A 12,096-nucleotide genomic window follows, 5' to 3' on the forward strand; every position below is an offset into this window, starting at 1 on the left:
ATTACAATGGCTGGGGAAAAGAAAGACTGCAATCTCTGTTATAAACACAAGTGCTAATTTATTTCATTTCTTCAAATGAGTAATTTTGAGTAAGAGCTAATGTTACATATTCATGTACTAGATTTCTTTCTAAGGGAGAAAAAAGAAACAGGAAAAGGAGGCACAAATTGTTTCATTAGCATGATACAACATATTTAATGGTATTGTTACAGCACATAATGTGCCCTAGGGATTTTACAGCTTCAAATTGCAAATGTTTGAGATACAGTTGCAACACTTTGGTCCTAGCAGATGTAAACTACTCTCTTAAATTTTCCAGGTCTCAGACACTGCAAGGCTTTTAGTCTCCCAGAAGAGTACAATTACTGCTTTGTGTCACATTCAGGCATACAACCTACATGAGAGCAGCGCTCTAGTATTTGAGATAGCTGCTAACATTTACATTTTTAAACACTAAGTAGATTAAGCAAAGATTATATCACTCCAGCATCAAACTATAAACTTGCTTTATACGTTCCTTCCAGCAATTGGGCTAGCTGAGACAGGTAACTGAGTGGGTGGGTGGACAACCTGAATTATGAGTATATTCGTTTCTGCAGGAAATTGAACTTTGAAACCTAGAAACAAAAGAGAATCAGAGATAGATTGTCCTAAATCTGGAGGTAAGAGATGGAAAATAGTCATGCAATTGTATAAACTGTCAAACATGTAAGTTGGACAAAGGCTTTGGCTATGACAGTGCAGTGCTTGGAAAAGTTCCAAGGATATAGTCTTAATGCATATGTCTGTTAAACTGAACCCTAATTATAAAAGAGCTTGTTATACTTTAAATATGAATATTATTAAGGCTGTGTCCTCACTGATACTGCAAAATGATCGTATTTATTACAAATCGTGTCTGAGGTGGCTCAGGACCAAAAATTTCACTACTAAAGCTTGAATCTGTAACTTTACAGTAAGAATATGTCTTACACTAAAAGCATGCTTCAGTTGCTTTCAAACTACCCAGATGTTTGCTGTTTGAGGTACTTGTATGCAATCATAGCCAGATTTCAAAAATGGAAATGAAGAAGTGGAGCCCATTAATGTATAATCCAATCTTCATCCATTTGGCATTTATTTACATAAATTGTTGAAAGTGTCAAGTTATACATACATACATAAAATATTTTTCAGTCTCTTAATATAAACATGCATGTGGGGGTATGTTTTGTATGTAAACACACATTTTTTCCCTGCATTCCATCATTATACACAGCAATACATCAAGCATATGGGAAATACTTTTCTAACTGGAAGAAGTCAATTCAAAGTGCTGAATATGGCCTGATCAGAACAGCAGGGGAGACTTTTTCCCCAAATTGGAATACCAAAAAGTTAATTATTCATCCCCGTATTATTTTCTGTTGTTGAGTTTGGGGTTTTTTTCTTCCTTTGGTGTTAAAACCCAAAATGTTTACTTTAATTTTATAACGCAGGAGTGGGGGAAGGCAGATGCAGGAGGCTTCTGGCAGTAGGCCATAGGTAGCTCCTCAGCTGGGGTGATACCTGAAGGGATCTACCAAGATATGCCAGGCTGCTCTTGGGCTTGCTGTCAATTTTCAGGCATGCTAATTTATACCTGCACCCTATTGTGTATCATGCATTAATCCCATCCACACAACAAAGGATTAGTGCTATAATCACTTTTGTCTCTATCTGACATCTGTGAAGACATGCAAAGCTGGGACAATCAGCCAGCTTCTGCCAAGAAGCAGGAAGAAGAGTGACCAGTTATTAAGGCCCCTAATCATGAAAAGAAATTAGTTCTTAATGAGTTAACAGATGCTACACCTTTCCTTTGTATTCTGCTGTGCTTTGTCTAAAGCAAATGACTCTCCTGTGGGATGGCATGCAATGGCGACTGGGAAGGAGCTGGAGGTGTATTTTTGTTGGGACCATGCCATCACTCCTAAGCAATTTGGGATCTCTGGCAGCACATCCACCGACCCTTCCGCAGATTCTGATTTGTGTTTTTGTTTAGGCCATGTGGGTGTCTCTGGAGAGGAGGTGTAAAACGCAGACCTGTGTCTTTGTGGATCAGGTGTGCAACACGCAGCAAGCCTCGTCATGACTAGAGGGGGTTGCTAATTACAGCCACATTTGCCTTTTGAGGCATATTCGTTAATAGCTGTTAAGAATATACACATAAACTGACAGGAAAAGGAAGACTATTTTCCCAGTGGCAATCGTAGCAAGAAATGCTAGAGACTCCTTGTCTCAGCTTCTCTCCTGTAGACTGTGAAGCACGAATTTGGCCTGGGGGAATAGGAAAAGAGATACCTGGGACTCTATTATTCAAATATTTCTCCTCCCAGATGAAAGGTCCTTCTATATATTCTTTGCGGTTTCTTACCAAGAACTGGCAGATACAAATAAATAAATAAATCACCAGGCAGAAAATGCTGTCCAAAGGAGAAAAAGCATCATTCATGGTAGTCAGCCTTTGAATTTGATAATTTACTTGCATGATAAGGTAGCAGTGCCATGATATTTACAGTATCCATGAGTAAATAGAGTAAATATAGGAAATGTGCAAACAATGAGGTTACCACAGCTGGTGGTCTAAGCTAAAGCTCACAGCTTTCGATGGATGACCTTAGCTGTTATTTTAATTCTGTGGCTTCAGTAATTAATGCAGTGCAAAAGATATTTTCCTATCCTAGACTTTTTAGTTTTTAAAATACAGTTGAAAAATGGAGGAAAACAAATACATGGATTAAAGAATGGAAATATGTATATTTTAATGTTGTAGAGAGGTGGTGTCTCTGCATTTCTTTAGTTTCATCACTGATGTAGTTATACTTCAAGGACACAAAACCTGACTTTGCAAGAGGGAAAGGCACACCTGTTGTCTCAGACAACTTCACCATTTTGATATTTCAAAATATGCATTTCTCTTGCAGGGTTTTCTAAGAAGCAGTTTGGTTAGCAGGTCTGTGGTTATGAATGCAATTCCTGAGTAGCTGGCAAATTGGTATCACTCACGATTCCACAACCAAGATCTCTACTACTAACAACAGCAGAACACAAGACAAATGCTTTCATATAAATAAAGATGGGCAGGTCGCATGTACTTCACAGGTGCTACCAACAAACCCAGCACTTGCCTGCAGTTCCCAGGGTTTATGAGAGGAACGTCACAAACCATCTTTTCCACAGATTATTGCAGTTTTTTGCATGGGCTCAGTAGATAATCTCTGTATGCTCCAGATGCTGCTAAATCCTTCTTAACCAAGATAAGCATATAGACCTCACTGCGGGGCCTCACAGGTTTCAGAGTTCAGCAGAAGAGTTCAGTCTTGGAGCCTTGTGAAAAAAGATGTGGTTTGAGTTTTTCTTTCAGGAGGAAAGAGGGTTCTCTGAGCCCATCCCTGAATCACAATGATGGCAGTGCAAGCTCAGGGAGAGAATAAATTTAGAAAAGTATAAGCAAATGGAAACACAGAGCTGATGAAGAAAACTGTTTTGTAGCCTCGGTTGCAGTTTGTATTGTGAAAAAATATTGCACAGAACAATATTACATTGTAGGACAACACAAACTACACTGTTTCCCGTATCTGTTTTTTAATGGTTTGACCTTGCAAATACCTTAAGAATTATCTCAGAGAGAGATGTAAAAAGTGCTAAAATGATACAACTCCATTCTTCCTTTTACCTGGAACATCAAAAGGAAATGAGAACAGCTCAAGCTACACATAAAAATTTAATTGCCTCTGTGATCTGGCAACTCCATCAGAAAAATAATTCATTGCTTGGGCACAGAAACAAGATTTTTACCAGTGGGAGCCAGGTTGACAAGAGGGGACATAAAAGATTCTTTAATTTGTTAATGGGGGCACTGCATGCTGAGGATGTAGGAGCAATCAAGTCTAGTGAAGAGCTATCCATCTCTTACAGACTTGCTTATCTGGAAAATACATCTGGAAGTCTGTATTTGAACCTGCTTTCTCACTTTACATAAAGACATGTGTTGGCTCTCATGTAGATGGGCCATCAGCTTTCTGAAAAGGTTTTCAGGGAAAAAAAAAAAAAAAAAGAGGCTACGATGCAGGAACAAAGCAAAATTAAGAAAGAAGGAAAGGCTCTTTCTAACACACTTTGTGCATCTGGCATGGGTTTCTGTGGAAATGGGGGCACTAACGAGGCACAGGGGCTGAGGGGATCCGGGGGTCTCTCTGCCTGGCCCCAGGGCACCCAGAGCTGGCTGGTGTCGAGCCAGCTGCCCCCCAGCCCCCTTGCTACTGGCATGGCCCCGATTCAGCCATCCTCTAAGCTGACGTTGGTCTTATCTGCCTGCAGCATCCCTCCAAAACCCAGCCCCCTGGGTCAGGGCTGCCAGAAGAGCATGGTGGTCTCCATCCCCACCCCAAAGCCCTCCCAGGGCACACGGCTCAGAGGCAAACCTCCCTCCCTGCTGCCTCAGCAACCTGAGCTGCTCGGGGAGGTGAGAGAGGAGTGAGCATGGGATGGCTTTTTGGGCAGGAAAATGGTAATTTGTTGATCTCACAACCTGCCATCACCACACATCCACTTCAGTGATGTTCCTGCTAGAAAGGTTGATATTTTGGTGGGGAAGTGATGCTGTAGGGAAAAAATGCTCATGACCTCCTGCCATAGAGACTTCTGTGGTTGGTGCTGCTTTATACAGACAAGAAAATACCCATTAGGGCAAAAATGTGAGCAGGGACTTGTACCTCCCCCAGTCAAAAGGCTGCCCTGACCCTTAGGCTAAGTCACATGATCTCTTTTGTTTTCTATAATTAAAAAAAAAAAAATCTGGGATTTGTTCTGACGCACAATTAAAAAAATCATATTTCTAATGGGGAAAAAAAATCTTGAGCCTTTTGGCCCGTCCCCATAAGGATTTTCCTCAGTGGAAGAGGCTCTCTTTCCATCTCTCCAAAATTAAAATTTTTCTAAGGTGATTTACATGAAGTCTTCCCTGTTATTTTCAGCCCCTCCTAATGTCTGCCAGGAAGTGCTACAACTGACATATTCCTTCTGGTTTGCTTGCTTACTTGTTTGTTTTAGGAGGGCTTGGGCTTTTCTTTCAAGAAGCGCTGGCAATGGTGGCGGTGGGAGCAGCATGCTGGAGGCATGTCAGGGCTGCACCCCATTCGCCCCTGAGAGCTCCTGCTCCGCTGCCCAGGTGAGCTTGCCCTGTTGCCAGCTCGCAGCTGCTGGAGGGCACCCGAGTTTTCCATGGAAATAGTTGGAAGATGGGTCTTACATCACCATGAAAAATTGCAAATGAACATGTTAGACTCCCCAGCTTAATAATTCTAAGGCGAGAATTACCAAGGAACAGTACAGTCATTAACCGACTAATGGGTCATCCCAGTGCCATATCAGCTCGGTGCTTTCTCCATCACTGCTTCCTAAGAAATTTCCCCATCTGCCCATACCTAAGTGAGAGGAAACTGGGTTTTGGCATTTTGCTTCCATGGATGAGGTAAAATTGCTGGTACAAAACCAACTCATTTCAGATTCAGAAGCTCTCCTTAGTTCCTAAGAAAAGTATTACTTTCCATTCAAAGCAGAAAATTAAAAACACAAACCACCAAAGCAACAATGATGTTTTTCTAACATCTTTTACTTTTTACTGGGCTTCATGCTTTCTAGATGACAGATAACCTAATAAGAACAGCCTGAGTCTTGGCTTGCATTACTAAGATCGATAAGGATTTGAGCTCACACTTTGCTTCCGTTTCTCAGGGTCTGATCTTGTGAGCTGCAGGGTACCTTCAAATCTCACAGTATTTGAGAAGCAGAGGATTTTTAGCACAGTGCAGAGACTGACATCTTTTTAATACAAGAATGGTTGACGGACAGGACAGAGGTGGAGAAATTTAGAAATACTTTACAGGAAGAAATTGAGGTGAAATCCTTCAGTGACCATCAACAGTATTTATTGAAATTGTAAATAGAATAGAAATCCCATGGTGACCACCAATAAATTATGTCTGCTCTTTGCAGCACATTTGCATTTCTTAGCTAAAAGCCAGAAAATTGTTAGAGAAGCCAACACACTGTTCTGTTTTTCCACAGTTTATATGAAACCATCTGAATTACTGCATCTTAACAGCCACAGTGAGTAGCAGCTGGGGTGCTGCAGGAGGGGGCTGCAGTAGAGCACAGTGGTACCTTTGAAGGGTGAACCTCCCCTGAGCAGGTCACTGCATGGGGCAGGGTGTCATTGGGAGGGTCCTGGCCACGAATTTTCTTTCCTTGCACAAGTGCATTAAGCAACGGTGAGGCAGTTTCACTGTGTTTGGCAAATGTAATGAAGTCAGTATTAAGTGGTGGCCATTTATACTTGGGTACTTGATTTTAGAGTCCCAGAAAAGCCTCTTGTTTGTCAACAGGCCTCCGTCTTACAGACAAAGGGATACAGACACTGCCAACAAACATTAGTTTTTTTATTATTCTACTTTTTACATAACTCTGTTTGAAGGGGATTTATTATTTTTATAAACTAAAGGCTGGCCGCATTTAAATTCAAAACTACATCCCAAGCTGCCCGGGCCACCATTGTTGGGAAGAGCTGGGAGAGGGAGAATGGGGAGGGGAAGCTCTCTGCCGGGAACAGGGGCCACACAGTGAGTGGGCGCCTTGCCGGGGGGTGCCTGAGGGGAGAGGTGGCTGGGGGGCACAGCATGGGGCACCCACAGCACCAGTCTTGCGGGCCCCTGTGCCCCGAGCAGGGGGATGCGGGGTGGTACATGGGAGCAGCCCCACATGTGCCCCATCCAACCACCCATCTTGTGGGCATGGGTCACCCCAGGGGAACAGCAAGGGGATGGGGCCTAGAGGCCAAAACGCAGCTCCCGATCCAAAGCCAGGCGGAGGAACGTGCCTGAGCAACCAAGTCCTCCATATCTGTGGGTAGTTGCGAGCTACGACCTGCTGGGGCTGCTATTTATGCCAACCACCACGCATACAGGCAAGAGGAGGAACAACCACCATCTTGGCTGAAGTCACAGCCCACTATATGGACATGCCTATAAAAATTGTGTGTTTACAGACATATATGTGTACGCAAATGCATCTATTTGCCATGTGCCCTCAGAGAGGTTGACTGTCCCTGACATCTCTGTTTAGCCTGGATGTCCCAAATCTTAGATGATCTCCCAAATCTCATATAATGTCCCAGTGGAGGGAGATCTCTGTGCTTAATGTGATGTGTAGGGTTAGAATCAGAAAGTAGGTTGCTTCTGGTCCTAAGGAAGGAGAAAGAAATGGCTTTCTCTGTTGGAATACTTTCTCTTTCGAGTTGATAATCATAAAATCTCTTCATAATTTCTCTGAGGCCCTCATTTTTTTAATGAACTTGTTTACATTCCTAATTAAGAAGCACATTAAGCCTACTGGTACCTTATCTGATAAATACGTTAGTAGGCTATGTCAAGCTGAGCCTTTCAAGGGAGCAAACTAGTTTTAAAAACTGGTTATCCTCTGGGCTGGAAATGTGCAAGCCAAGAGCTTGCAATTATCTTGGGTTAATTACAAAATACCAGAAATGCAATAATGTATTTAAAAATATAACACAGGTGCTAATGACCTTTTTTTTTCTTTCTTCCCCCACTCATTTTTTCCCCTGTGCAAGAGCTTGCAGCCTGTCACTTCACTCCCAGGTAACGCCCCCCCATGCTCCACAGGTGTTAACCACCCTTTTTCTCTCATGTGGTGGGATTGATTAGCATAGCAAGATTGATTCAAGAGTGATTGCTTCTACCTTGCAGTTAACATGGCTTTTACTGCTGCTTTCTGGGCCTGCTGAAGGAACTAGGCCTGAGATGTTTATTTTTCCTAGGTCTATCATCTGGTCTAATAAAAGACATCACTTCTCTCTCCATGCTGCTTCTTCCACCACCACTACCATCACTCACATCATGAGAACTTTGAGACACCACCACCAGCAGTGCCACGCAAGATATAAGCTTGTGTGAGTAACCACTTGTGACTGCACCTTGGCCATTTCAGCACAGATATTGCCTTCCAGCTTGGCATGGTCTGCCAATTCTGATTGCAACTTGCAGCCCAGGACACTTAAAATAAGACTGGTTTTGAGAGACCAGGTGGGAGCATTCAGTCCAGTAATTGCTCTTCTGACATGACCCATCCATAGCTCCAGACAGTCTGTGGTACCTACTCTATTTAGGAATTAAAGCTTCCTGTCAAGGATAACTTAGGAGCCTGGTATTACCTACCAAGGTCGTATTGTATTGCACATCTAATTTGTACAATGTCTCTATTTTTTCTATGATTTTACAGAAGACATAAGTGCATTTCTTGTGCAAAAACCACTAACAAAACAATTGGTACTATTGACCCCAAGTGCAGATGGGGAGGGGAGAATATTTTCAGGATTAGGGTACTACCAGCCAAAAGTGTTACAAAACCCAACTCCCCCCCTGCAAGCCCAACAGTGGGCTGCTGAGACCATGTGAAGCAAGCAGCAAGGCAGGGTGTAAGGATGAATGACTGCTGGTCTAACCTGCCCAAATCCTCCCTGGCTGTGAGAGGTGTCCAGTGAGGGAGAGGAGCTTGCAGAGGCTGATTAAGAGAGGGAGCAGGTTACTAGCACCCATCTTGAGAGAAGGGGCCAGTGGTGTCCAGGGGCTGCTTGCCGCAGGGAGCTAAGTAAGTCTCCTGCCAGGATGGCCACCTCAGGGCAGGCGTGGCGCTGCCTCCCATGGGTCCTGCTGGTGCCTTAACCTAGATGCCTGTGGCCTGGGAACTGGGGTAACTGGAAACCATTGCCCACGCTGCTGGCCACCCTGCAATGTCTGAGGGTCAGGCTTTGCCACCTGCTGACCTGACAGCAAGCACCCCTGAAGGAACAGGCAAAGGGGGGAGTTCAGGGTGGCAAACTAATGCCCTCGAAGACAAGAGTGTAGGGTATTAGGAAAAATATATATACAGAAACAAAGCTAAACTCCTTCTGCTTGTGCTGTGTGAGACACTGCTTTTCCCACCTGCACTACAAGGGTGTTCATGACTGCCTCTCCCAGTCACCTGGGGAGGGCTGCTGCATGCTTCTGCCTTGAGTACTCCTAGGCCTAGCTTACATGTTCTCTGCAAATACACTGTATTTAACATTGGCTTTATATTTCTTCTTCCGCCCATGCCCCCCCCCCCCCCCCCAACTGTTCATTTAACTGATTCAGATGCCTTTTATAATGCTACAACCAAACTAGTGTGAGCAGGAAAAGGTATTTTTACTATCCCTATGCACATTTATTGCCTCATCCCATTGCAGTGACACAAGCACAAGAAAATTTCAGAAGCATTACCCTGTCCTGGCACAGAGGTGATGTGACAGAAACATGGCAGAACACTGTGGGAAAAATGACAAGGAAAACACCAGAATAGGATTGACGCAATGGTGAACATCATGGGCTTATGGTCTTGATTTCTACCATCTAGATATTCAGTTGTGTGCACTTTTAAAATTTATATTCATCTAAAGCTGCTGTTTGATACAAGAGTCATCGGACATGCCAAAATAGTGACTGTAACTGTGAATCAAACCACAATTTTTACAATATTTTGTGTTACTGTAGGAAAAATGAAATGAGGATAGAAAAGGGACCTCTGGGAAGCAATGACAGTCCTAAGAATTCTGGAAGACAAGGAGCCAGTGAGAGAAGGAAATGCAGCAGTAAAAAAAAATTGTTTAAAGTTATCCCCAGAAACATTTAATATGCTCAAATAAACATAATCTTCTGGTACAAACCAGAAGGTGACACATTTTCCTACTGGATGATAAGGGCTGTTTCAGTGAATAAATACAGCTTCTTCCAGCTGCTCTAATAGTTATGTGTAACATCTAATCAGCCTTGACACATTTTGGATTCGGCTATACTTTAAAACTGAGAACTTCCTATAGCTCCTGTTAGCAGCTCTAAAAGGTGAAGTGTCATCCAGAGCTGCTGAAGACCTTCTGCTCCCTCTGACTGCAGTACTTGCTGAGAAAGGAGGTAGGTATTCTGAGGCAGCAATAGTTTGTACTGCAAAATTACAATCAGATGCAGATTATCCTCTCCATAAAACACCTTTGAATAGATTTAACACTGCCCCACCAATGGTTAATTTAATGTTTTGGTTTAATGTATGACCCATGAGTGTTTTCTTTACTCACCCTACAAGTGAAGGTTTGCAAAGCTCTATCTCCTAAACCTGACCCCGACTCCACTGGGGGGCAGTGCATTAGCACATACATTAATGCTGCACTCACCTGCTCCTTCTGAGAAAGCAAGTTTTTCCAGAGACGTATTTAGCTGCCATGCGAGGTTCTGCTTAATGGAACAAATATGCACAGGCAGATATATATGGTGAATATCTCTCCTATACGTGCTGTTAGATTACTGACTTGCAAGCTAAACAGCCAACATTAACCTGAGAATGAAACCAAGTCTGATTACAGAGGTAGTTTAAAGACAAACTTTATTGGCACCAGGATCAACAGATTCTAAATTAGCTACAAAGCTGCAGGGAATAATGACATGTGAAGTCAGTTTTTTGGGTTTTTTCTTTTTCTTTCTCAATTTTTTTTTTTTTTTTTTTTTTTAATTCTTAGCCCCTCAGGAGATTTGGGATGGTTTGATGTTCATCTGGAGGCTTGTCAAAATTCTATAGAAACTTAATAGCTTGCCAACATGGGTGGTTGCTGCTTAGAGGCATTTTGACATGGCAAAGGTCCTGTCTGCATGCTGCAAACCTGTATCCGTCAAAGGCTGCTTGGAATGACATGAAAACAGGAGCCGTGTGGAGTCAGAACTCCGTGTGCAGGATTGCAGGGGTAATGTGTGCACATCCCTGCTCTCCTGGGGCCGCCAAGCTGTGGGAGGAATCCATTTGGCCCCTTAATTATTCTGAGCACCGCCTAAGCATTAAACCCCACAAGGTGCTGCCACACCTGTATACCAGGGTTTGGGTGGGACAGGGCTCCCTGTTCTCTGGTTAGAAGAGAAATGAAAACTGAAGGGCAGCTGGGGAAGAGCGATGAAGCTGGGTGAAACCAGAAACCAGGGAAAAAGTCTAGGCACAGAGCTGGAGGAGGCATGGAGGACTGGCATCAGGATCAGGACCCCTGGGCTAGAGAAAGGTCACCAAGGGTGAGGAGAGGAGTGGGGAACATGATGTAACTGGAAGGCAGCAGATCTGAGCACAGTCTGTGGTTTCCCTTTGGTGGGATCCCATCTGCTGGTTTCTCCATGGCAATGTGCAGGGACAGTTGCCTTGTGGGGTCTGGGTTACATGACCACAGAAAATGGCAGAGGGCCTCCATGATTGGAGGCAATCACAGTATGAGGGAATGGCATGGCTTGCTGAGGCCTCAGGAAGCAGAACTGGAGCCATCCTGTGCCGAGCGGTGGGATGGGGAAGAGGATGAGCCTTAAACCATCCTTGTGATGAGGCTCAAGCTCCTACTTGAAGGCATGGGAGAAGACTGCTTGACAGAGGGCAGGGATGTCTGTCCTGTGGCAGTACAGAGAGAGCTGCTTGCATTTGCCCCAGCAAAGCTCTGCAGCGCCGTGCCAAGGGCCTTGGGATGGTGACAAGAATTAGAGCGAAGAATTAGTTGGTAGGACAAAACCTTGGGTACACACCACCCTGAAGGAAGACATAGAGGTGTTCTGGCCTGAACCCAGGAGCTGGATAGCTGAGGGGTACATACACACAGAGCAGCTACCATAGGTGAAACACAGGAATTTCACCACAGCAGAGAAGGCAATTGGGCAGGTTGTGCCTTTCTGAGCGAAGCCCTCGCCCTAGCACATGGAGGAGCAGCTTAGCTGAGAAGAGCCTGCACTGGCAAATGGACTGGGGCTGCCCAGGATGTGTGCTTCGGGAGAGAGCTGTCTGCAACCCATTCCCCGTGCTAAAGTAAATCCTCTCTCACTGAGGCCTTAATTTGCTCTCACTGAGGCCCTCATAGTGGTTTTGCAGTTGCACAGCTGTACCCTCTGAGAGGAGAGAGGTGTTTATCTGTGTCTTGTTTCAGGCTGTAGAGAAATGTAAAGTACATGTTCGATATCTGTGCCAGGA

Source organism: Strix aluco, chromosome 2 (assembly GCF_031877795.1).
Source record: "Strix aluco isolate bStrAlu1 chromosome 2, bStrAlu1.hap1, whole genome shotgun sequence".
In the NCBI taxonomy this organism is placed as follows: domain Eukaryota; kingdom Metazoa; phylum Chordata; class Aves; order Strigiformes; family Strigidae; genus Strix; species Strix aluco.